This window comes from Protopterus annectens, chromosome 7.part0 (assembly GCF_019279795.1).
Source record: "Protopterus annectens isolate FY-2018-M chromosome 7.part0, PAN1.0, whole genome shotgun sequence".
Lineage (NCBI taxonomy): Eukaryota > Metazoa > Chordata > Ceratodontiformes > Protopteridae > Protopterus > Protopterus annectens.
This window is the reverse complement of record NC_056739.1, coordinates 206,240,833-206,266,652: the sequence shown is the minus strand read 5'-3', so window position 1 is coordinate 206,266,652 and position 25,820 is coordinate 206,240,833. Positions and strand designations below refer to the sequence as shown.

At 44.6% G+C, this 25,820-nt stretch overlaps 1 protein-coding gene across 1 annotated transcript in view; it reads left to right on the top strand.

The window, feature by feature from the left end:
- DVL2 (dishevelled segment polarity protein 2) overlaps positions 1-25,820 on the top strand; it is a 1,986,500-nt gene that overhangs the window by 1,340,706 nt on the left and 619,974 nt on the right. The window lies entirely within an intron of this gene.

The following is a 25,820-nucleotide window of genomic DNA, read 5'->3' as shown; positions in this document are numbered from 1 at the left end:
ATAGAGGGGTTATAACCTCCTTTGCTCTCGAGGCGATGCCTTTACTAATCAAGTGTGCTACTTAGAAAGCCTTCCTTACTACAGTAGAGACACGGAGGTTGAAGTTAAGGTCTCAGTCAACTTGTGATCCCAGGTCCCTTACCACTTCGTATGTTCATAGGATACTGTTGTTGATTTGATAGTGTGAATGGACATTGTGTCAAAGGGAATGGTGATGCATTTCTTCGTGGCTAATACACCAGTTGTTGGTCTGTGCGAGACCCTCCTGGAGTATACTGACATCATTTTGGGGATTCAGTGATTGCACCTAGTTTGCAGTCATCTGCAAACTTGGTCAGCCACTACCCCTTAGTTTTGACCTGAGCTTCTGGTAAGTAGATACCAAACTGTAGAGGGCCCAGCACTGACTCCCGTGTTTACCCCACTGGTAACAGGTCTGCTGGTTGATGTGGAATCACCCACTTTGATAGTGTGTGTCTGGTATGTAAGCCAGTTGGCAACCCGTCTTACAATGAAGTGGTTTACATTCAGTTTGCTAAGTTTATTGGTAATGCCAGAATGTGGGATTATGTCGAAAGCTTTTGCCGAGTTGAGGTATGCTGTGTGCACAGATTTGCCCTTGTCAGTGGCCTTGGTCACATTTTCAAAAAGTCTACCAGGTTTAACAGGCAGGATCTGGCCTTGATGAAGCTGAATTGAGTAGGAACCAGGGTTTGGAGGTCACCTATGTCTTTATTTACGAGGTCCATAGTGATACGCTCCATGGCCTTACAGATGAGGGAGGTCAGGCTTATGGGTCTGTAATTCCCTGGGTCTGTTGCTAGGCCACCTTTGTGGATGGGAATAACTGTTGGTGTTCTCCATTCCGCAGGAACAAAGCCTGTGATTAGGCTGTGATTGAAAAGGGTACTTATTCGTGATGCTGGTTCATTTTTAGCTTGTTTAGAAGACAGCCTTGGATGTCGTCTGGTTCCATAAAGGCTATGTTTTTTGCCTTGCACAAGGCTTGGAGGACCTGCTCTTCTGATATGGGGGGGGGAGTTGGGGGAAGGTTTGTGATAAGTTGGGAGGGGATAAGGGAGTGAGAGTTTTGCCAAACCTATCCACTAGCAGGTTTGCTATCTCTGTGGGGTCACTGTGTGTGATGATGATGGCCACCGGTTCTGTACATGCTTTGGTCCTACCCTTTAGGTTACATACATAGCTGTAAAAGGCCTTAATGGTTATCCATGGCAGTACTTGCTAGGTTTCTCTCAAAGGAGGTCTTAGAGGATTTGTCAAGTTGTCTTATTTGCCTGTTAATGATGAGGAGGGTGCTTTTCCATTGTTGGATCCTTGTCTTTGTTTTCTTGGACAACTTTTTGCATTTATTGTAGTTTGTTGATGCTGAAAGTCTACCATGACAGTTTGATTTTACTTGGGGCTCTGGCTTTGATTCTGTCTGGTATAGCCGAGTTTATACACTTATGCAAGTGATTATACAGGGCTTTAGTGTATGCTTTGGCATAGTTACCACTTTCAGCTTGGGGTGGGCCTTGGAATGCATTTATGCCTTCACCTAGGAGGACATAGTTTGCCTTCATGAAGTTTTTTAGACTGGTTTCAACCTTTGTGCGCTCTGGTGTTATTGTCAGTTCGAAGGTAACAGATTTGTCGTCAGTTTTAACTAATAAAGAGTCCAACAATTGCAGCAGTGCACCAGCTTGACATGTTGATAAGGGCCAGATCTAGAATGTTTGCTCCTCTTGTTAGGATGTGGGCAATTTGCTGCATGGCATTTGAATTCACAAAGTCAAGGAACTTTTGTGCTAGCGAGTTTGGGCCTGAGTAGGTTTCCTAGTTGATGGTGGGATAATTGAAATCCCCCATAACCAGTATGTTCGATAAAATTTGGATTGTCTTCAGTTTGAATAAGTAGGCTTTGTGGGTGTCGTGACCCAAGAAAGGGAATCTGTAACTGGCTAGGACTTGAATGGGGGTATTACCCACCGTAACCTGGAACTGGATTAACTCCATGGAGTTGTCCAGTCTAACTAGACATGAGGTGAGCTTATTTTTAATATAGATTGAAATGCTGCCTCCTTTGGTTTTCACACGTTCATTTTGTGGTCTAAAGGCGTGGAAGGCATTGTGGCCTTGCAGGGCTTGGGTACTCACTGAGGCCATTAAACCAGGTTTCTATGACTGCACAGACATCTACATCTTCTAGTGATAGTAGCGTTTAGCAGCATGACCCTTATTTTGTTCTGATTGGTTAATTTCATGTAGGTAATGTTGCTTTCGAGATCTTGCCTAAAAAGACACTATGGGGGAGGCAAGAGCCTTTGCTAGCAGCTGAAAGCCTAGGGGTGCCAGGTACAAACTGTCTCTGGCAAAGCAGTGAGGTTTGTTGACCATGTTTTCCCAGGCAGACAGGAACTAGATCCCCTTGGAGTGACACCAAAAACTAAGCCATTCATTGAAATCAATGTTTTTTTGTTTATGCAGTGGCATCATTCTAGGTGAGGGTGGTATACTGCTCAAGGCTAGGGACATACCTGCCTGGGAAGCATACTCAGAGTTTGACCATGTCTCTCTTCATGTAGTCCAGTGAGGGATGATTCAGTCATTCACACCAACATGAACTGTGACAGAGTCATAACAGTACTTGTGGAGAGACCTGAGTGCATGTGTGATTTGGTGAATCCTGGCACACAGGACAGGCAGCTGACCGTAACTTTCTCCTTGCCCAACCTGTTGAGTGGGACATCCGTGTATCTCACTACTGAGTCTCCAATGACAAGAAAACTTGTTTTTTTGAGTATTATGCCTTATGAGCTGAGACACTGTTGTTGCTGTGTGTCATGTGCTATGGAGACTGTGTTGGCTGTAGCACACCTGTTTTGGAGGTCTCTGGTGTTTCATAAGTTTTTCGAGAAAGCCTCTGTGTATGTGGATTTATGTGTTTGATGTATACTATATGTATGAATAGTAGTACTATGTGAATAAGTAGTGGTGGGTGAGTTGACAGCTTTCTCCGTGTTACTGTTTTGAGTGAGAGAGTGCATGGGGATTCCAGATTCTTGGTGTAAATACCTTTCTCGCACTCTGTACTAGACTGTGTTAGTAGAGGGTAGTCTGTGTACATGAGGCGATTGTTACACTGCCTCGAGACCCAAGTCAACAAGATTGGCAGGAGAAACAAAGGTAGTTCAGCTGTCCATAATGCTGGATTGAAGAGTGTCACTACAGCTGGCTTTTCAGAAACTGTCACGGAGGAGCGAGGTGAATAGATATTTCTGCCTCAGTTTTAAAGGAAAACTTGTTGAATTTAGCTGTGCAGCTTTGGCGCACAGTTGCATGGTAGTGAGCAGTGCTGCACAATGTGAAAACAAGCAGAAACCTGCTCAGATGCAGGGCCTAAATACCAGAAGCTAAAACTTGAAAAAAAAAAAAAAACATAATTCAAAAGGACCAATGAGGATGCTTATTCCAAGCCCTAGACCAGCCTCCCTTTACCAGTCAGGTGCCAGTCAAACACAGTTCTCTCACAAAAGTGCAGATAGGCCCCTTGCAATCCAAGATGGCCTGGAAAACATGCTCAGAATAAACAAACCACTACAAACAGTTCCAGAAGCAGCAGGCCTGGATCTGGACTATGCTACAGCTACTAGCTACCCTAGTTTCAGCTGGACACACTAGAGAATATTTAACATAACAGAAAAATAGCAGAGACTCACTGAAAAATGTTTAAAACAGCAGAAAATCAGCCAGGAAGCTCCAAAGAATGATTTGAACAGTTAACAGATCAATTAAGTACTCTTTGGCAGAAAAACCACAGCGGGCAGAACAGATAGCTTTAAAACAGTGAAAGGGAAAAAATACCAGTAAATACTTAAACAGTGGAAACAACAAAAAAGCTTGCTAAACAGTGAAAACAGCAATTAAAATTTGATCTTACAGGCACAGTGTAGCAGTCAGTTGCAGTATAACAGTGTAGTTTAGTGCACAGTAAATACAGTATAAAAGTAGGTGACAGACAATAAAAAGTGCAGTAAATAGTATAAATAAGTAAAAAACATGCAACTTGTGTTTTTTTGGAAGCTCAGACTCCTGTAGTCATCTGGTATCTCAGCTCAGAGTTGTGGCTGGTAGCCCACCTCAGTTCAACTCGATACAGACAAGCAGAAAACTGCTCGGATGCAGGGCCTAAATACCAGAAGCTAAAACTTGAAAAAAACAAACAAAAACTCTGACAGAATTCAAAAGGACCAATGAGGATGCTTAATTCCAGTCCCTAGACCGGCCTCCTTTTACCAGTCAAGTGCCAGTCAAACACAGTTCTCTCACAAAAGTGCAGACAGGCCCTTTCCAATCCAAGATGGCCTGGAAAACATGCTGAGAACAAACCACTACAAATTGTTCCAGTATTGAATATCTGATATATATTATACAAAAATGCAAAATACGAAAGATGTTCGCACTTCTGTTTGTATTAAAATTCTGCCTGGTGACACATGATATTTTGTCTGCTAAAATTCATTGGTATTATGGTCAAACAAATCATATTTCTTTAACCATGTATGATAGACCCAGTATGTCAGTGAGGGAATTGTTTGCCTAGTCAAGAGCTTTCCACTGATTATGAAAAAATTGGGTATGACACTACTCTTTTAAGGTGTATTGTATGATCAAAGCAAATTATGCACGTTATATTGATATGATTTCATGACAGTTATTAATCTACAGTACCAAGCTTGTTCATTGACAACTATTTGTGCCAGAACTGTCATAATGTGTATAAATGGCATCATTTCTTCGGCTCTAGGCCACACATATTTTACAATGTTACTTCCAGTATAAAAAATATAGCAAATGTTCATAGCAAGTTTATCAAAGAAATGTGCGTCTAGGTTTATTCATAACAAGTTTATCAAACAAATATATATCTAGTTTTCAGAGTACCCAAGAGGGTATAATGACATTTTTTGCTAACACCCAACGGCTTGCATATGCCACTCCCAACATGAATGCATCACACTTAATTTTGCATAATCATTATAAATTTGAAAAATAAGTTGTATTTTTCATAACTTTCTGCAAACACTCTTTACTTACTGCAGCCCTGTACATCCCATGCTGACCGTTTTACTGTGAATGCCAAGCAGATCATGTCAGATTTATATGGCACCTTAGTCAAGTTATATGCAACTTACCATTTAGAAGATGTTAGACTCAGTATTGCAATATCTTTAGTATTAGTACAGTATTTATCTAGTAAATAGTTGCATGTGTTTCTCTTATCCATATGTGTAAATTGTCACTTATTTGTAACACCCTGTGTGTTCATTTTCTGAAAAATGTGCTGCTCCTAGCCTTAATAAAATATTTTGCTAATAGTAATAACTTATGCCTCAGACAAACACTGATTTCATTGGAAATCTTCATGGTACCTGCCATGTTTTACAGTTATTTTAGTAGAACCCAACACTTGTATAGGTACTTCTCAGTATGATAGAGTTACAGACCATTTTTTTTTTTTACTTATTAAAGGAATAGTTGGAAACATTTCACATCTTTTTTACAGACACACTTCAATGATTCCAGCTGTGTGCACCACCCAGTGGTTGTGTCACAGCATATGCCTTGTAAATCATGTCTTATGCCGCCTGTCATCTTACTCCCTAATGTTAGGTGTGTCATTCATAAGATATTAGTGACATTAAATAATAATAATACCTAAAACAAGCATGTATTTCTCTGGATAGGTTTATCTTGCACATCATTTGTTACTGTCTTTTGTGTCTAACAGAAACTGCTTTCACAGGCTCCCATGTATCATTATTACAGTCCATATTTGCATTATTAATGAAACCATAGGTTCATAGATTCATAGGTGTGTACTAGGCTAATGGCTCTGGAGCCTTTACAAGGCTAGCCTGTAGGATTACCCTAGCATCGTGCCACCCGACCTTAGTTCCCCAGTGCCTCTGTCGAGTAAAGCCACTGGAGTGATCCCTGGGGTGAATTTTCTATTTCCCATCCGCTCATCAAGATTTCTCTTGAAGAGGGCCAGTGAGGTGCTCTGCTTGACATGTATGAGAAGTCTATTCCATAGCATGGGCAGCCTCTGGGTTATGAACCTGTCCCTTCACCATTTTCTGTTAATTGTGGTAATGAGGTTGAGATCTCTGGAGTGTGTGATGTGGTGGGATTGGAATTTCTTTAGATGTAGCATTTCTAACAGAGCTGGGTCAGACATGGCTGTGTAAGTCGAGCAGAGATCGCCTCTTAAGTAGGTGATATGAGACCGAGAATAGTTGGGAGTTTTCTTAGTCTGTACACACAGGACAAATGTTTAAGGTCTAGGATCCTCTTTCTGAGGTACTTTTGCAGCCTCACCAAGTTGTTGCAGGTGTTTAGTGAGGTACATGCCAAATGGGGCATTGTACTCAATGACTGGCCTAATGAGGGAAGAGTAGAGGGAGACAGTTACCTCTTTCTTCCTGGATGCAAAACCCTTAGTAATGAGATGTGTCACACAGAAAGACTTTCTGACCACAGTGGCAATGTGGTGGTCAAAAGAGAGGTTGCTGTCAACCTGTGTTCCCAGATCTCTTATAACACCTTCTGTGTTCAGAGGACTACTATCGATGTGGTAATTCATGGGAACAGGGTTGATGTTGACACATTTTTTGGGATTGAGCTTAAGGCAATGGTTCTGACACACTTTAAAAAGTTCTCAGTTACTCAAAGCCTGCACATCCCACAGTAGTGATTTTACTATCCTTATATACACAATCGCAAGAGCTTCCACTTACACCCTTGCTTCCTAATGTTGATAGTGTTCTTGACATTCTATTAATAATGCAGATATTGGTAATTGGTTTAAATAAGCCTACTGCAGAAGAGCTATGGTGTAAAGAAAGCTACAGCAATGCAAATGTGCAGAGTTCTGCATTTATAACTCTCCTATTGACTAATAAAATATAGTAACGTTATTACTATTGTTAATGCGTATTACTTGTGATGTTACAATCCTGGAATAGAGGTGTGAGGTAAAGCAAAAAGGTACTGCAGCAAAATGTGTGGCAGTGTTTAAAATTGCATTGTAAAAAAACAGCATACTGTAAACAACATAGCAGAAAGGTTCAGCAATAAAACCAGAAGCAAAAAGTGATTCAGTGAATAACTAAAAACAAGTAATAACAATACTGATATATTTCAGCTCATTTCTGTCAAGGTACATGATACCACAACCTGTTGCGTGCGCGTACACACACACACCACTACTGAAGATTCACAGCAGTAGAGATGAGGTTTTACAAGTCCAGCTACAGGTAATTCCTTGACGTTCCTGTGTCAAATTTGGCTCCACACTGACATGACCACTACTATAAGAAGACATTTCTGCTCTTCTCCCTTGTATGACATAAGCAGTACATCAAGTATCCTTCCCTTTCAATCAGTAATGCCAAACATTAGAGTTTCTTTTATCTCATTATGTTCGGCTTTAATTATTCTTGAACAAAGAAGTTGAGTAGACTCTCGGTCTCTCTCTCACACACACACACACACACACACACACACACACACACACACACACACACACACACACACACACACACACTGCAGTACTTACCTCAAGGAATCACAACAAAGAATGGACCTACATTAGCTGAGTCCTGCTGAGGAATAGCTATGACTGACTTACTGATAACTTAACAGTGCTGAGCTTTTGCAAGCCAATAGTACAGCTTTTTCCCAGGCAGTCTTGTGCCAAGCCTGGCAATACAGTATGACATGGCCATTCATCATAAAAATGCACTTCATCTAGTATTCTCTGGTTGCAGTCAACCAGTAATACCAGACATTAGTTTCATACTTTTAATTCTTATTCTTCAGAAAACATACGCTGATAACTTTGAGTGAATTATAGTCGTAATTAAAACATGTATCTAATTTTGGGTCTTAACCCCCCCCCCCCCCAAATTATTTTCAGCTTTGAGAGAGAGTGATTTTTGAGCAAGGAAGTTAGTTATGGCGGTCTGTCTCTCACAGATGTGAGCATGATTCATTTGAAAACAAATCCAATGAGCCAGCAAACTGTGACCTAGAAACTTAGTTTATTGTAGAAACATGAAAAACAACAAATAACCAGACCAGACATATGTATGTACGTACAGCCATGGACATGTTACGTATGTGTTATTTATATTTCACACACTTTTCATCCAGCATCATCTCTTACGTGTATGTGCGCGCGCACACGCACACACGCACACGCACACACGCACACTCTACAAGCAGACTGCTATCCAGTGCATGCCTCTCAGCTGTCCCTGATTTTGTGTATTTCCATGGATCTGAAGTAGGAGATTCATTTGTCTGCAACCTGTGGGTTATGGATCCGATACCGGATCTGAACCGGCATGGTTTACCAGCTATGGATCCAAGCTCACAGCTCCTCCCCTCACCCATAATGCCCTGCTCTACCCTCATGACCTCAGATCTCGTTTGCCGCGCATGGTGACCAGATTGTTTTTTCTAGCTCTCCAGCTAAGTGCTATATTCAGTGTTTAAATTAGTCAAATTTAAAAATTTTTTGGTTAATTTGTGTGAAAGTGTAGGTTTCCCTCTTGTATTATTATTTTTTTTTTAGAGTTTAATCTTAAATTTATATCCCTCCCCTCGCTGGTAGCGTAGTGTGTGTGTTGGGCCTGTGAGTGATTTTTGTTTTTTAGTTACTTTACTTTAGTTCTAGTAACTTTTATTTGTTAGCTTGGGATGTCTGAGCAGCCCAAGGCTATTTTCTCTAAGTGCTCCGAGTGTGGCCATAAGCTTTCCCCAGCTGATGGCCACACTCGGTGTGTTAGATGCCTGGGGGTTGAACACCTCACATCTGGATGTTCCATTTGTGCAGGGTTCAACCCCAGGGCATTGAAGGAGCGGAGGTCCAAGCTTGTTTTGGCGGGTCTCTTGCCGCCGGACTCTGCTCCGACCTCCGCTCCTTCGGGGGTAACCGTCCCCACGGTTATTCCCTCTCCGGCTCCCCCTCCTCCTCCTGGGACTCAACCTCCCGTTTCTGGTTCGGAGGAGAGGGATGCTAGGAAGAAGGACCGGAGGGAGAAGCACCATAAGCGGCGGGCCGAGACCTCTGTTTCGGCCCCGCCAGCCAAGCGGGCTTCTCCCCCGGCCCCCTTGTCTGCTGGCTCTCCTCCTCGGCTCCGGTCTCCAGTCTGTTTTTCACCGGGGCCTGAGGCTGAGGAGACCCGATCTCCCTCGAGGCTATCGAGGAGGCACTCAAGGCCTACCTCGGTAGCCTCGTCGAGATCAACGTACAGCCTATCGGATGCTGATCTGGACCGGATGATGAGAAGGTTCATCCAGGCCCAGATGCAGAGGGGAGTGCTCTTGCGTCCCCTGGGGAGCTCGACCCCTTTTTCAAGCCAATTGCTCCTTCTCCGACCCGCTACCGGGTTCGGAGCAGTTGGAGCCGAGCAGCTTCGGGCGGGGTGGGTCGGTGCCGATAGTACTTGGTACTGGGGATCCGACCCTGCGCTCGAGGGCATCGGATCCGACTTCCGGAGCCTGGATCCGAGCCTCGGATCCGGGGATCAGTGCTCCTTCGGCACCGTCTGTGTCGGAGCGCACTGTCCTTCGGATCCGAGTGCTTGGCGCCGGCTCGATCCACTCTTCGGATCCGAGGGAGCCGATTGTCGGATCCTTTGGTCGAGGTCGGCTCCCCTTCGGCCTTTGATGAAGTGGAGAGGGCCCTGTTGAGGGTCTCCGGACCCCGGCACTTGTTTCGCTCCGTCCGCGCTCCCTCTGCACTGGGTCAGGCTTCCACCATCCGGCCCTTGGGACAGCCCGCTTCTGTGCCCCAAGCTGCTCCCCTGGAACAGGTTGCTGCTTGCGAGGAGTCCTCTGACAGCCCCCCAGAGGATGTTCCTTGCAAGCATACGTGCAAAAGGAGGCACATTGACTCCCCCGAGTCTCTCACGGAAGACACGGATTTGGAGGAAGGGGAAGGCTTCCCACGGTCACCCCCCGAGGATGTCTCATTTGGAGACATCATGGAAATGCTCCGCATAAGGGGGGGGGTGGTCTGCCCCCAAGTCTTCCTCGGACGAGTCCGTGTTCTTGGAGGCATTTGAAGCGGGCCCGTCTACCTCTTGGGTGTCCCCTCCTGCCGACCCCCTGGTGGACCTCATTACCACCAGGGCGTGGAAGGAACCGGACACCGTGGAGCCAATCCCTAAGAGGCCCGACAGGATCCTCAGTCCACCGTCTGACCGTGCCCATTGAAGTAAGGGGCCTCCGGTAGATGCCATGTTGACGGCGGCGGCCACCAAAAGGGAACTTGCTCAGGAGAGTCCCTCAGTCCATCCCCCGAGCAAGGAGTCTCGGATGATGGACCGCTTGGGGAAGCAGATGTTTAGTTCAGCGACCTTCTCAGTAAGGGCGCTGAACTACCTGGCACACGTTATTAGGATGCAGCGCGATCTCATTAAAGAATACGCTGCATCTCCCCCAGAGTCCATGTCGGAGGAGGACAAAGTGCTGCACTCCACCCGCATGGCCACTCTTAGATCAGTTACCAATACCTCTATGCGGCTACTCTCCCATGCTACGGAAGGCGCCGCTAGAGCCGCAGGGGCAGGTCTAGTCACCAGACGTCAGGCCTGGCTCCGTCATTGCGATTTCTCAGAGCCCTTCAAAGCGTCATTTGCGAACGCCTTTGATGGTTCTGCCCTCTTTGGCAAAACCGTTCGCGACACCTTGACCCAGAGCGAGAAGGACGGGAAGACGCTGTCTGCCGTCGGAATCCGCTTCTCTGCACCCCAGAGGCCCGATTCTAGGAACCAAAAGGGTCAGAAGAAGATGTGGTTCCGGAAGTCGCAGCAATCCCAGCCTGCTCCGGACAACCAGTCCTTCCGTGGCAGAGGAGGACAGGGAGGACGCCGCCCTAGAGGCAGAGGGGCTCCCAGGAACTTCGGGTCCAGAGAACCCTTCTCTGAACGGCCCGCGCAGCAACCCTGAGGGGTGCTCCACTCTGGAGGCAGTCGGGGACGTTGGGCACCTAGCGGCATGGGAGTCCATAACATCAGACCGCTGGGTTCTCCAGATCATATCCAGAGGATACCGTATCCCTTTTCGTCACTTACCAAAATTGAAGTCCCTCCCAGACGTTCCACCCGGTCAACGGGAGGCCGCTTTGGCAGAAATTGGCCATCTGCTAAAGAAAAGAGCCATCCAGCCCGTCCCCCCAGATCGGATCAGGGTTCTACTCCAGGTTCTTTTAGTGCCAAAAGACGGGGATCTAAGACCAATTTTAGACCTTTCTCTCTTGAACCTGGCAGTTCCCAAGGAAAAGTTCGAATGGTCACTCTGCAATCTATTCTCCCCCTTCTGGGAGAAAATCACTGGATGTGTTCCATAGACCTCAAAGATGCGTACTACCACATCCTAATGGACAGGCGCTCCAGGAGGTTTCTCCGCTTCCGGCTGGGAGCCAGTCACTACCAGTTCGGGTCCTTCCCGTTGGTCTCACCACAGCCCCCAGGGTGTTCACCAAAGTATTAGCAGTGGTAGCGGCCCACCTGAGGCTTCAGGGGGTGCAGGTCTTCCCTACCTGGACGACTGGCTCCTTACCGCCCCAACAAGGCATCTACTACTATTGGCGCGAGACTCCTTTCTCCATCTTGCTCCCAATCTGGGCATCACTATAAACACAAAGAAATCCAACCTAGCGCCCACACAGCTCTTAGATTTTATAGGGGCCAGGTTAGACACAAGGAGTTTAAAAGCCTTCCTCACTGCGGACAGAGTTCAAAATCTGCATATCCAGGTGCGGGCCATTCTCCACTCAAGTTCTGTTCCGGCGGAGTTGGTCCTGAGGGCTCTAGGGTCCATGGCGTCTGCTATAGCACTTCTTCCTCTCGCCAGGCTCAATATGCGCATCCTCCAGTGGACTCTCTTAGTACAGTGGTCATACCTTGCTCTTCCTATGCATCATCCCATTGCGATCAGCAAGGCTTGCAAGCGGTCCCTCCTGTGGTGGCTTCACTCCCCAGATCTCCACGGAGGCCGCCCATTTTGTGCTTCTCCCCCTCTCGCCACGATGACCACGGACGCCTCCCGCCTCGGGTGGGGGGGGGGCATTTTGCGGGCCGGACCGTCCAAGGCACGTGGAACAATTCAGAGACCTTACTGCATATCAACGTTCTAGAGATGAGAGCAGTGCTCTTAGCGTTGCTAGCACTTCAGGACTTTCTTCCCTTGGGAACAATTGCGATTCAATCGGACAACATGTCAGTTGTCTGGTACATCAACAAGCAAGGAGGAACGAGGTCTTACCCTCTTTGTCGAGAAGCCATGAGAGTTTGGGAATGGGCAATCTCCACCAACCGCTTTCTAATAGCAACGCACATTCCGGGTCTGTCCAACATCCTGGCGGACAAGCTTAGTCGCACCATTCTGACCCCTTACGAGTGGTTTCTCAATTCTCAAGTAGCGGAACGCATATTCGCACAGTGGGGAACTCCTTCATGCGATCTTTTTGCCTCTCCCTCAAACACCAAGTGCGACAGTTTTTTCGCTCTGATACCTCCTCCAGGAGGTTCCCCAAGAGACGCTCTGGTGCATGCTTGGCCACCCGGTCTTCTGTATGCTTATCCACCCTTGCCTCTGATGCTCCAAGTTCTTCAGAAAGCCTCTCGGGTGGGTTGCAGAATGATTCTCATTGCTCCGTTTTGGCCTCGACAGATCTGGTTCCCCTTCCTAAGGTCTCACTCGGTGAATCCCCCTTGGATTCTAGATCCCATTCCGGATCTGATATCTCATCCATCCTGCCTATCTCCTCCAAACCTGGACAACCTGAAGCCGACCGCTTGGCTGCTCCAGTTCCACTCTTGATCAGGACTCCCGGTATTTCGTCCCCTGTTAAGGCGATCCTGGTGGCAGCTCATAAACCGTCCACTAGGAAAGTCTACCGTAGCAAGTGGAAACGGTTTTCTTTGTGGGCGGAGCGGCAAGGCCTGAACCCCTTCACAGTTCCTCTCCCTTTAGTGCTTGATTTCTTAACCACTCTTTTTAACGATGGTTCCAGCAGTTCCACAGTCAAAGTACAACTTGCGGCAATTTCACATTATCACATTGGTCATGACTCCAGTCCACTCATGTCAGCCAAGTTGTGTAAAATTTTCCTTAAAGGTACTTTCCTTCTCAGGCCCCCTGTAAAACAAGCGGTCCCTCCCTGGGACCTTTCCTTAGTTCTCCAGGCCTTGACCGCCCCCCCCTTCGAACCAGCGGCTACGGTAGATCTCAAATTCTTGTCATTCAAGACTGCCTTCTTAGTAGCCATTACATCGGCCAAGAGAGTTTCAGAGCTCCAAGCATTATCAGCTAAACCTCCTTACTTGGTCTTTCATCCGGACCGTGTTTACCTCAGGACCAACCCGTCCTTTCTTCCTAAAGTAGCTTCTGAAGCAAACATTAATCAATCCATTAACCTCCCTGTTTTCTTTCCTAAATATGAAAACAAAGGTGAATACAAGCTTCACTCCTTAGATGTTCACAGGCAACTTAGATTTTATCTAAACAGAACGGCTGGTCATAGGCAATCCGACCAGTTGTTCATTTCCTTTGCTAAATTTAATTTGGGCAAGCCAATTTCTAAAGTCTCTGTCTCGCTGGATTTCACAATGTATCTTATTGGCTTATCAAGCTTCAGGAAGGCCCGCACCGGAGGGTGTACACGCCCATTCAACCCGGTCAGTCTCTACCTCGGCAGCCTTTAAGGCTAGGATTTCTCTAGATGATATTTGTGCAGCAGCCACGTGGGCTTCATCTCATACTTTTATTTCCCACTACAAGTTGGATCTTGCATCTAGGGGTAGAGCATCCTTTGGCTCCGCGGTGCTCCGGAATATCCTTCCATGATGGCCGCCCAAGATTCAGGTAGCTGGGGACTCTGTCCCACAGGTTGCAGACAAATGAATCTCCTACTTCAGATTTAGAAGTTATGTACTCACCATAACGTTCCATCTGAGTAGGTGTATTCATTTGTCTGCAACCATCCCGCCCTCCTATCCCCCTGGCCTTTCAGTTTCCTGCATATTGTGTGTTACCCTTTTCAGGGTGTTCTTGCTGTTGGCAAACTCGATCTGAGGTCATGAGGGTAGAGCAGGGCATTATGGGTGAGGGGAGGAGCTGAGAGCTTGGATCCATAGCTGGTAAACCATGCCGGTTCGGATCCGATATCGGATCCATAACCCACAGGTTGCAGACAAATGAATACACCTACTCAGATGGAACGTTATGGTGAGTACATAACTTCTAATTTTGCCTCATGTTTTTGCCCTGTTCCTCATAAAACATTTAATTTTTTGGTGATCATTGAGGGTTTGAGTTAGTAATGCCTGCAGTTAGAGTTTTGAACTTCTCTTTCTTCAGAAAAAAAGCATGTTGATGCATGATGTCAACTTTAAGTGAATTGCATTCCCATTTAAAAAAAAAACTTCCTGATTACAGTTCTTTGTCCCTTTATTACTTTTGACTTTGTCCAGAATTGTTGAGCAAATAAGTTGAGAGGTACAATCCAGTGACTTTTCTACCCCCACCTCTCTGTCTGTCACAGATGCACAAAATCCGCTGACAACTCGGTCATATTCTTACATGCACACAGTCATTCACGCTACAGAACCTTTCTTCCAGCAATCTTTCTTTCAGTTTCATTCACCCACTGACTACATTCTCTCTGTCTCATGCATGCGCGCGCACACACACACACACACACACCCTTCAGAGCAAGAGCATATGCTTCCACAATGCTGTATGTGAACCCCTATTGCAATAAGGTTTCCATCGAGCATCTTCACTTTCTTTGGTGTTGGGAAGACATCTTGACTCACCTTTGAAGTAGTCCCCTGAGAGTGTTTATTCATAATGTCAAAAAAGCATTCCAGGTAGGGGAACCTGAGTTTAATTAGTGGCTTGGGCTCACTATATTGAGGAAGGAAGAATGGAGAACTCTGTCCTGGGGGGGGGGGGTGTATGAGCATGCTGTCAGTCTTTCTGATCAACTCTGATAGATGTCAAAGCTCATAGAGATAAATGCAGGCTAAGTGGAAGAGAGGACAGAGTACACCAGCAGCTGAAACCCACATTTGGTTTCACAGACTTCCACACCATGAAACCTGCTCTCTTATAGCCCAAACAGTACTCTCATTCCTGGACTTGAATACTGTGTTCCACTCTTTGCTTTGGGTAATTTGAAAAACTTGTCTATAACTGTTTAAAAAAACTATTCCACTTCATTAATCTCATCATATTCCAGAACAGACTACTCTGACTTGCTCCTATTTACAGATAAACTCTACTATCAATTTTAGGGCCTCCCTTTCTTTCCCTACCACTATGTGTAAGTGTGTGTGTGTATGTATATGTGTGCATGTATATATGTGTGTGTGTATGATTTATATATATATATATATATATATATATATATATATATATATATATATATATAATATGGATTTGTATCACTTCACTGAAAGACCATTTCACTGAGATCAAATCACCTAAAGTTCATTTCATCTACAACTCATTTCACTGACAAGTAGTCCTCTAAGACAAGTCAAAGGCATATGTCCTTTTCCCAACTGTAGTGCGATCCTGGTGTTAGTATATGTAGTTAGGGGGTTTGGGGGGGCACAGCCCCCCCTCACTTAATTTGGTTTTCTGTTGTCTGATTTTGTTTTACATTATTTGGTAAAACCTGACTAGGTGGGGGGCTACACCCCCCCACCCCCAATGCGGGGGGGGGGGCTGTGCCCTCCACACACCCCTTAACTATATGTACTAACACCAGGATCATACTACAATGGGGAAAAGGGCATATACCTTTGACTTGCCTTAGAGTACTACTTATTAGTGAAATAGTTTTAGGTGAAATGAACTTTAGGTGATTTGGTCTCCGTGAAATGGGTGTCAGTGTAATGGTCTTTCAATGAAGTGATACAAATTCATATAGATGTATGTATGTATGTGTGTATATATATATATATATATATATATATATATATATATATATATATATATATATATATAATTTTTTTTGGTATGCCTTTCTTTTGTTCTACAAGTACTAACCATTAACCTGATAATTATTTAAATCCATAACTATACATAGGCCCCTTTTCACCTGAAGTTGAACAGAGAAAAGAGAGCTTTACATAAACTTGCACCAGCTGTATGTAATTCAGCCCTTGTAAAGGGAAAAATTGTCTTACCCTTTTTTCTTTCAAGCACTTAGTATGAAACACTGTTGTAATTCAGCTCATGTGTATATACCTTTAAGAAGTTATCCAAGGGCTTGCACAAGTGTATACATACTGAGCACGTGCAAGCTAGACTGCCATTTTGTAGTAAGTTGTTGAGATGTAAGCATGTCTGTATGTAAGGTCTGTCTGTTAGTGTTTGTTCATATTTTATGATGATGCTATCCATCCTGATGTATTTTTATGTACTAAAGCATGTAAACGAACCCCCCCCCGCGCTTGTCATGTGTGTTGGAGAAGGACAAACGACATGGTGCAAGATGTGGCATGTCTAAAGGACATGGAGTCAGAAACAGCATATCTAAAGGGTATGAAGTTAGAGGTGACTTGGCTAAAACAGCTTAAGACACTTGTTTGGAACTGGTGGAATATAGAGGAGTGAATCATCCCTAAAATGTGCATACTTCAAAAAACAGGTCAGAAACAAATTTCAGGTATTAAAACTTGCTCAGCACTATTTCTTTTTCACATAATTTGAAACGAGGCATACAGAACATTGTAAATGATATTCGCATAAATCGATATGCACGATATTGGTAAAAATATTCGAATTACTACGGAAAATGTTTGAATTCAAGCCCGAATTGCATAAGTCGAATAAAAAAAAGAGGAAATGACTGCATTTTGGCAAAGCATGTATTTTTTGTATTAAGCAGAGATGTCCGAGTTATCAGAAGTGTATAAAGTGTTCTCATGTTTGTGCCGTGTTACAGCAAAGCTATTTCACAAAAGTACAGCCATTACAAGGCATATTTCACAGAATACAGCCATTACAGAGCATATTTCACAAAGTACAGTATTTTGAAGAGTTTATTGTGCATTTGAATGTTGTTACAAGCTCACAGAACAGTTTGTTCATACATAATTACAAGGGCCATATTTTCAGTGTGTTTGTGTATACTTTGCGGGCATGGTGACAGATTTCGAAAACTTGACAGTAATATTGTTGAGAATTGTACAGTGTTTGAGCAAGAGTACGACATTTTCATACAGGTTGCATTTTCTGATAAAGGTGACCATACAAAGGCATTTATTCTACTTTATTTAGCTGGGTCATAAGCCATAGAAAGGGAACGTTCGTCTGTGTATGCACCTGCTATCTGTACCGGAGAGGGGGAAAACCATCGTATTGTTGTACAGGCAGAATCAAGGGAGGACCCAGAGTGCATAAAACGTAAATGTAGAGAAATGAGTAACCCCCAGACAAATGTCACAATGAAAATGCACATATTTTTCACAAGGGATCAAAAGCCTATGGAAAGTTTTGCAGCATATATAACTGACTTGAGAAATAAAGCTAAAATGTGCAGATTTGGTGATTTAAGGGATAAGTTGATAAAAGACAGACTTGTGTGTGGTATAAAAAATGATGCTGTGAGAAAGATTTTGCTTTGTGACAGTGATTTAACTTTGAATAAGGCCATTGAGATTTGTCAGATGTACGAGCTCACAGAAAAGCACACAAATATATTACAAACGAGAATAACTTTAGAAAGCACAGTGATAATGCTCATGTTGATGGTATGCAGCACGTAGTTAAACAGGCCCTAGCACATGGCAGCAACTGTAGCCCCTTAAGCACCCACTGGTAAACCCCAGAACTTTGTAGCAAATTCCAGAGTTCACACAGTCTCAGTGAAGTATGAGTGAGTCAGCAAACTCGAAGCATGGGCCCCAACCTAGTATCATTGCCAGCTGTCGTAGTTGTGGTGGAAGTCATGAATCTAAAAGGGAAAAATGTTTAGCTTTTGATCAGCAGTGCCACAAATGCAGTAAATGGAATTATTTCAAAAGATTTTGTGAATCAAAACACCCACATTCTTTTATTAAGAGGGAACTTTTTAAGAAACAAATTGATCAATTAGAGCACTGCAACCCTACTCTTTATGTTGATGATGTGTCATTGCTTCATGAAACGGTCAATGCTGTAAATTTAAGTGCAAAGAATGAACTATTCTGTACTGTCAAACCCATAGAGCTCAAAGTTGATACAAGTTCCAAGTGCAATGTTATGTCAGCTGAACCATTTGCTAGAGTGCATCATGGTGAAAGGCTTGATTTGGCAAGGGTGCGTGCTAAGTTGGTTGCTTATGGAGGTGAAGAAATTCAAATCAAAGTGCTTTCATGTTACTCTGCTGGAAGATGTTACGACTTATTATGTTATGTGGTCAAGAGGCACGTCCAGTCATTATTAGGGCTCAGAAACAGTTTGAAAATGGGACTGCTTTCATTTGATAAGCAAGTCCACCAAGTTAGCTTAAAAGACTACTACTGTAACTTTGCCAAGTACATTTTTCCTACCTATGCTGATCTTTTCGAAGACAAATTAGGGAAGCATCCAGTTCTGTACTCCATGAAGTTAGACCCAGGGGTCACTCCAGTTATCAGGCTAACACAGAAAGCTCCATTAGCCATACAGTACAGAGTCAAGGCTGATTTAGTTAAAATGGTGCGACGAAGGTGTGATTTATCCAGTTGCAACTCCAATGGAATGGGTATCTTCCATGATGGTAGCAAATAGAAAAGCTCAGATGACATCAGACTGTGTTGATTCACGAGATTTGAACAAAGTGCTAAAAAGACGCCATCATCCAATGCACACAGTCAAAGAAGTCACAGCCTTGATGCCAAATGCCACAATTTTTTTCTTTCGTAGATGCAAGGTAGTCCAATCTTACTTTCATTTTTACATATGGGTTCGGAGCTGATCCTCGCTCCGACTCTGCCGATTTTCAAGCTCGAAGACTTCTGGTTGGCTCGTGGCTAAGCAGGTATCCCATGGTGCACCAGTTTAATCCCCAGATCTAGTTTGTTACGTCAATGAGTTCAGATGTGCATCTCTTGGCTCTGGCTAAGTCTTTTGCAATTTTTTCATTCATAAGTGTTTTTTTGCATATTTACTGTTATTTAGTGGTTATATATGTATAGGTCTTTGCCTAAATTGTGCTGTGGTCTTTTTTGACCTTAGTAGTTCGTATCCTAGTGTACCAGTAGTTAGGCGCCATTGCGCTTTTTTTGCCTAGATAGTTAGTTTTGACGGTTTCACCTTTCTTAATCAACAGGGGCCCCTGTTGATTATTGTACTGTTAACTTGTTGACTGTTAACTTGTGGTCTTTGGCCGGGATCCGCTGAAGTCTTATTTAGGATTGCAGTTGCAAAGTTTTTCCTGTGTTATTGAACGTGTGTGTGTGTGTGTGTGTGTGTGTGTGTGTGTGTGTGTGTGTGTGTGTGTGTGTGTGTGTGTGTGTGTGTGTTATATATACTTGGTCTGTTTGAGTTAGAAGACCCAGTTTATTTTACACAGGGCTAGGCTCGTTTAACTTAGAGGACCTAGTCCTCGTGTGACCCTATTATTTGTAATTTCATTTAAAAATGTTTCCTGTGTGACTGAATCTCTGTGTGTATCTTTTAAAAACTTGGTCTGATGTTCTTCATCTCACATTGCTGCAGTCATAACCTGTGGGTAGTCCGCTGTCCTCGGTCGGCCCGAATACCGAAGTGTTAGGCTGGCGTCGGTCATGGTCGCTCAGATCTGACGTCAGTACGCCGTGGTACTAAAGCGCATGACCGACGCCATATCCTCAGTCTTTCTTGCCGCATGGTCCGAAGCAGAAGCAGTGTTTTGCAAGTGCCGTTCGGCGTCCTGAAATTTTCGTATTCTGAGTTTCAGACCGAAGACCAAGTTGGGCTAAGTACCCCGTTGGGGAATATTTTTGTCTTTTCTTGCCTCAGTTAAATCCGGATGTCAGAAAAAGTGAATAATTGTATTTCTTGTGGGAAACAGATACCTCATAGGGATTACCACTCTCTTTGTATTCCTTGCTTGGGGCCTGAGCACGACGTAGTCGGGTGTCGCTTTTGTGCTAGATTTAATAAGCGCACCATTAAACGCAGGTTAGATTGTGCTAGGCTTGTCTTCGGTAAGCGGTGTAATTACAATATGCCGTCGGATCCTCCGACGCCCGCTACCGCTAAGAAGCGTAAGGAAAAATCGTTAAAGTCCAAGCAGGATGAGTCGTCCATTACGGACGCCGGTTCTTTAGAAACTACGGTGGAATCTGTGGATCCAGCCGAGGTTTCAGCTGAGTCTCAGGGGGAGCCTTTAGTTTTGCAGGATGTGGCCTCTCAGGAGTCTGGTCAGGCTGAGGGGGCCTCTCAGGTTTCTGTAGTCCCTCCCTTGCATAAGGTGGTTAGGCCTTCTACTTCTGTCTCTAAGGTACCTTCCAAGGTCAGGCCTGGTTTGTCTTCCTCTGGCGTCAGCCCTAGTTCTGCAGGTTCTGTACCTAAAAAGCATATGCTGAAAATGGCAGAAGATTTAATTACCTTAATCAGGGGTTCCTTGCCCCCTCCAGATAAGAGGCCTAGGGTAGAGCCAGAGGTGGAAGGATTGGAGCATTCTTCAGATTACTCTGAGTCTTCGGCTGAAGACGTTCAGGATTTTCCTCCTTATTCTGATTCAGATGCAGAGGATTCTAGTCCTTCTGCTTCCCCCCCCCCAGAGGATTTTTCTTTTTCTGAAACCCTACATTCCATGAGAGAGCATTTTAAGTGGGAAGGTCAGGATTTCTCAGATTCTAGAAAGAGACTTAGGGAATTTTTGTTTTTTCCACAGCATAGGCCCTTGGCTATACCCCCTGTTTTGGATGTTGTTCAGGATGTTTTCTCTGAAGCTTCCCTTAATCCTGATTCTTTGCCTCCTGCCCCGGTCAAGCCAGACAGGTATTACAGAGTGCCTGAGGCTCATAAATATTTGTATAAAAGCCCGAGAGCTGACCCAGAAACTATTAGCCAGGGACCTAAGGGTGGCAGGGCTTCTGTTGTAAAGAATCCAGTTCATATGGATAAAGATTCTAGAGCTTTGGATAGGTGGGGTAAAAAAGTGTATACCTCTTCCACTCTAGCAATGAGGGCTTTGAATTGCCAGTTTCATACGCTGAAGTACCAGAACTTTCTCCTGAGTCAGTTGAAATCTAAGGTAGATGCTTTGGCAGAGGGCATTGAGTGTAAGGAATTGCAGGATTTAGTTCATGCCTCTGATCAGGTGGGTAAGCATTCTTTGCAGTGTGGTTTTGATGCTCTTCAGGCCTCTTCCAGGGTGGCTGCCACTGGATCAGTTATTCGTAGGCACGCCTGGCTTAAGGATCAGAATTTGTCAGAGCATGTTAAAGCTCGAATTTTGGATGCTCCCCTTCAGTCTGAAGTTCTGTTTGGTTCTCCTGTGGAGTCAGTTTTGAAGAAAATGGAAGACAAAGCTAAGTCTATGCAAACAGTTAAGGATTTTTTACAGGTGCAGCCCCCTAAGTTTAGCAGAAATTGGCCTACTAAGGGATGGGCTTATCCTCCTTCTGATTTACAGTCTAGGGGCAGATCTAGACGTGGTAGGGGCAGAGCTCATGCTCAAGGTTCTTTTCGACCTAGGACGTGGAGTTCCCCTGCACAATCTTCAGGTGAGGGCAGGGGTCAGCCTTTTCGTAAACAGACCCAATGACCTGTATCTCCAGCTGCCAGATCCCTCCTGTCTGGCAGCTCCTCTGGGAGGAAAGTTGGCACATTTCAGGAAAAATTGGCTTTTAGTCACTCAGGACAAATGGGTGTTGGACATTATAGATCGAGGCTACAAGTTTTATTTTCACACCTTGCCTCCTTTCAAAGGCATGCCAGACGTTCCTTCTCAGCAAAAGGTGGAGGCTCACAAACAGATTTCTTTACTTCTCAAAATGGGGGCTATCCAGGGGGTCCCTCCTTCAGAAGTAGGCCTAGGATTTTATTCTCGCCTGTTTCTTGTACCAAAGAAAGGAAACACTTGGAGGCCAATTCTGGATTTGTCTATTCTCAACACATACCTGGACATTCCAAAATTCAAGATGTTAACTTTGCAACAACTTCTGCCTCTATTAGGCAAAGATCACTGGATGGTAACTCTGGATCTCAAAGAGGCTTACCTTCACATTCCTGTCAGGCCCAGCTGCAGGAGGTTCCTGCGTTTTCGGGCTGGGACTTTACATTATCAGTTCTCTGCATTGCCCTTTGGCTTATCTACTGCGCCCAGGGTGTTCACAAAAGTCCTGGCACCGGTGATAGCCTTCTTAAGGTTAAGGGGAATACAAATCTATCCTTATTTGGACGATTGCCTGATTCTGGCTCAAGACAAAGTCGAGTTACTTCACCATCTACAGTATGTTATGGCAGTATTAAGGTGCCTAGGGTATTCTGTGAACGAAACAAAGTCCAGTCTAGTACCCTCTCAGGACATGTGCTTTCTGGGTGTGAGACTGAATACAGCTTCTCAGATGGCATTTTTGACCCCGGACGAACAAAGAAATCTTACCCTTTACTTCCAACAATTGTCTCTACGGTCCAGGCTGACTGCAAGGACAGTCCTTCAAGCCTTGGGGTTCATGGCATCTTGTATTCTGGTGCTTCCCAATGCCAAACTGCATATGAGGAAGCTACAATGGTATCTCAAAAGCGTATGGACTCAACACTGCCACGATTTGGACACTGTCATTCAGATGATACCTTGCATCCAAAGGAATTTTTGTGGTGAGCTCAGGAATGTCACCTAAACAAGGGACTCTCTGTGACCCGACCAGAGGCGAGTCAGATCTTAACGACAGATGCCTCAGACATGGCCTGGGGAGCACACTTCAATGGAAAATGGGTTCAAGACACGTGGCCTGCCAGACTACAACATTTGCATATCAACATGAAGGAGATGTTAGCAGTCCAATTTGCATTGATGGCTTTCAAGGATTTACTTCACCCAGGACAAGTGTTGATTCAGACAGACAACACAACAGTCATGTGGTACATCAACAAGCAGGGGGTACCCATTCACCTCTTTGCAGACAAGCTATGATTTTGTGGGAGACTGCTCTCAGTATGCACCTCACCCTTCAGGCAAGGTTTCTGCCAGGAGCACAGAACTCCTTAGCAGATGTTTTGAGCAGACAGATGGTGGATCCCCACGAGTGGAAATTGGATCCTCATGTCTTTCAACAGTTGACGGTGGCATGGGGGACTCCAGACATAGATCTGTTCGCTTCTCCACTGAATTACCAACTGCCAAAGTTTTGCACAAAGCTGTTTCACCCAAAAGCTTGGAAAGTGGATGCTCTATCATTCAGTTGGAACAACCTTCACGTTTATGCCTTCCCCCTCTGCCTCTCCTTCCCAAGGTGCTCCTAAAGGTCAGGCAGGACAAGCCTTGCATGATTCTGATAGCTCCAGATTGGCCACGGCAGCACTGGTACCCTCTGCTGAGGACTTTAGTACGGGAGCCTCCTTGGCCTTTGCCATTAATTCCACACCTTTTGTCCCAGGCAAGCAATCATTTTCGCAATGTCAGGATTCAGTCCCTGCATCTGACAGCCTGGCGTATTCTGTTTTAGACCCTGGGGGGGACGCAGCTTCCTCAACAAGTTCTGAATGTCATTTTGGAGGCCAGACGGCCTAGTACAAGGAAAGTTTATGCAGATAAATGGAGGAGATTTTTTCTTTGGAGCAAAACAAAGAGCTTTGATGTTTCAGTGCCAAATTTGAGTGTTTCACTTCAGTATCTTACAGAATTATTAGACAAGGGTTTGTCTTTCTCCTCTGTAAAAGTTCATGCTGCAGCCATTTCTGCTCACTATGACTATGACCCACCATTATTCTCTCACCCTTTGTTCAAGCAATTTCTTAGAGGGGCAAAGAACATAAGACCCCCACGTAGAGCTCCTACTCCTTCCTGGGATCTCAATTTTGTGTTGGAAAAGCTCACTTTACCTCCTTTTGAACCTGCAGCTACTTCAGAATTGAAGTTTTTGTCTTGGAAGACTGCTTTTTTGTTGGCCATTACATCTGCTAGAAGGATATCTGAATTACAGGCTCTAATGGCAGTTGAACCCTTCCTGATATTTCATAAGGATAGGGTCTCACTACGTACTAATCCTACTTTTACGCCTAAAGTTGTTTCTAATGTGGCCTTAAACCAATCTATTCATCTGCCTACATTTTATGCTGATCCCCAAAATAAGGGGGAGAAAATTTTGCATTCTTTGGACATTCACAGGCAGTTATGTTATTATTTGAACAGAACTAAAGGGTTCAGGCAGTCCCAACAGTTATTTATTTCTTTTGCCTTGGGATCTCAAGGAAAACCTGTTTCAAAACAAACTATTTCTAAGTGGATTGGGCATTGCATTGGTTTCTGTTATTCTCATCATGGTAAGGAGATTCTGGCTGGAATCAGACCTCATTCCACTAGGGCTACTGCCACTTCTACTGCTTTTTTAAGGGGAGTAGCTACTAAGGATATTTTGGAGGCCGCTACCTGGAGTTCAGTGCACACTTTTTCTAAACATTACCATCTTCCTCTTTATTCCAAATCTAGGGCTGGGTTTGCCACTGCAGTTTTACAGGGCATGTTAGCAGCTCCTAATGCTATCTGATTTTACCAACCTCCCTTTACCTTTGCTTTGGGATTCTACCCACAGGTTATGACTGCAGCAATGTGAGACGAAGAACATAGTACAGTTTTGTACCTACCATAAATGTAGATGTTCGAAGATCCACATTGCTGCAGTCTAATTTACTCTCCCTCCTTCCCCTCTGTAGTTTGGGGTGGCTGTGTGGTTTGTGGTGTATCTATTGTTGCTATTTTGGTGATTGGGTATTTTTCTATTTTTGGCTATGACCTTTCTTTTTAAGGCCTTCTGACATCTGGGGCAAGAAAGACTGAGGATATGGCATCGGTCATGCGCTTTAGTACCACGGCGTACTGACGTCAGATCTGAGCGACCATGACCGACGCCAGCCTAACACTTTGGTATTCGGGCCGACCGAGGACAGCGGACTTACCCACAGGTTATGACTGCAGCAATGTGGATCTTCGAACATCTACATTTATGGTAGGTACAAAACTGTACTTTTTTAGTTGAAAGACCTAGTTTTCTCTTACGCCGGGCTAGGCCTGTTTAACTTAAAGGACCTAGTCCTCGTGTAATCCTTCTGCAGAGTTAGGCCCGTTGGACCTAGTCCTCAGTTATTCTCTTTTTCTCCTCTGGTTTTGCTTGTGTGTCTGCAATGTCTAAGGATAGCAAGGCGCATAAACCCTCTGGGATCAAAACATGCATGAAATGCTCCCAGAAAATGTCATTGACGGATGGCCACAGTAGCTGTGTCTACTGCTTGGGAGCCATCCATTTGCAGGAATCATGTTTGTTCTGTCATGCTTTCTCTCCTAGAGTGTTGCAGGAGAGAAAGAACAAGCTGATACTCGAGGGTCTTCTGAAGCCAACCTTCGAGGAAGCCTTATCTGGTTCGTCGGCTTCTTCTTCTAAGTCTTCAAAATCTAAAGCTTCAAAAAAGGCTTTCTCCTGCACCGGCTGGTGTCTCAGAGCCACCTTCCAAATTAACAAAATCTGTCTTTCGACGACTCAGTCTTCGGAGCTGAAGGAGATCACCATGGTTTCAGAGTCGGTCACAGGTGCTTCGGTGCTGACTGCTGAACCTTT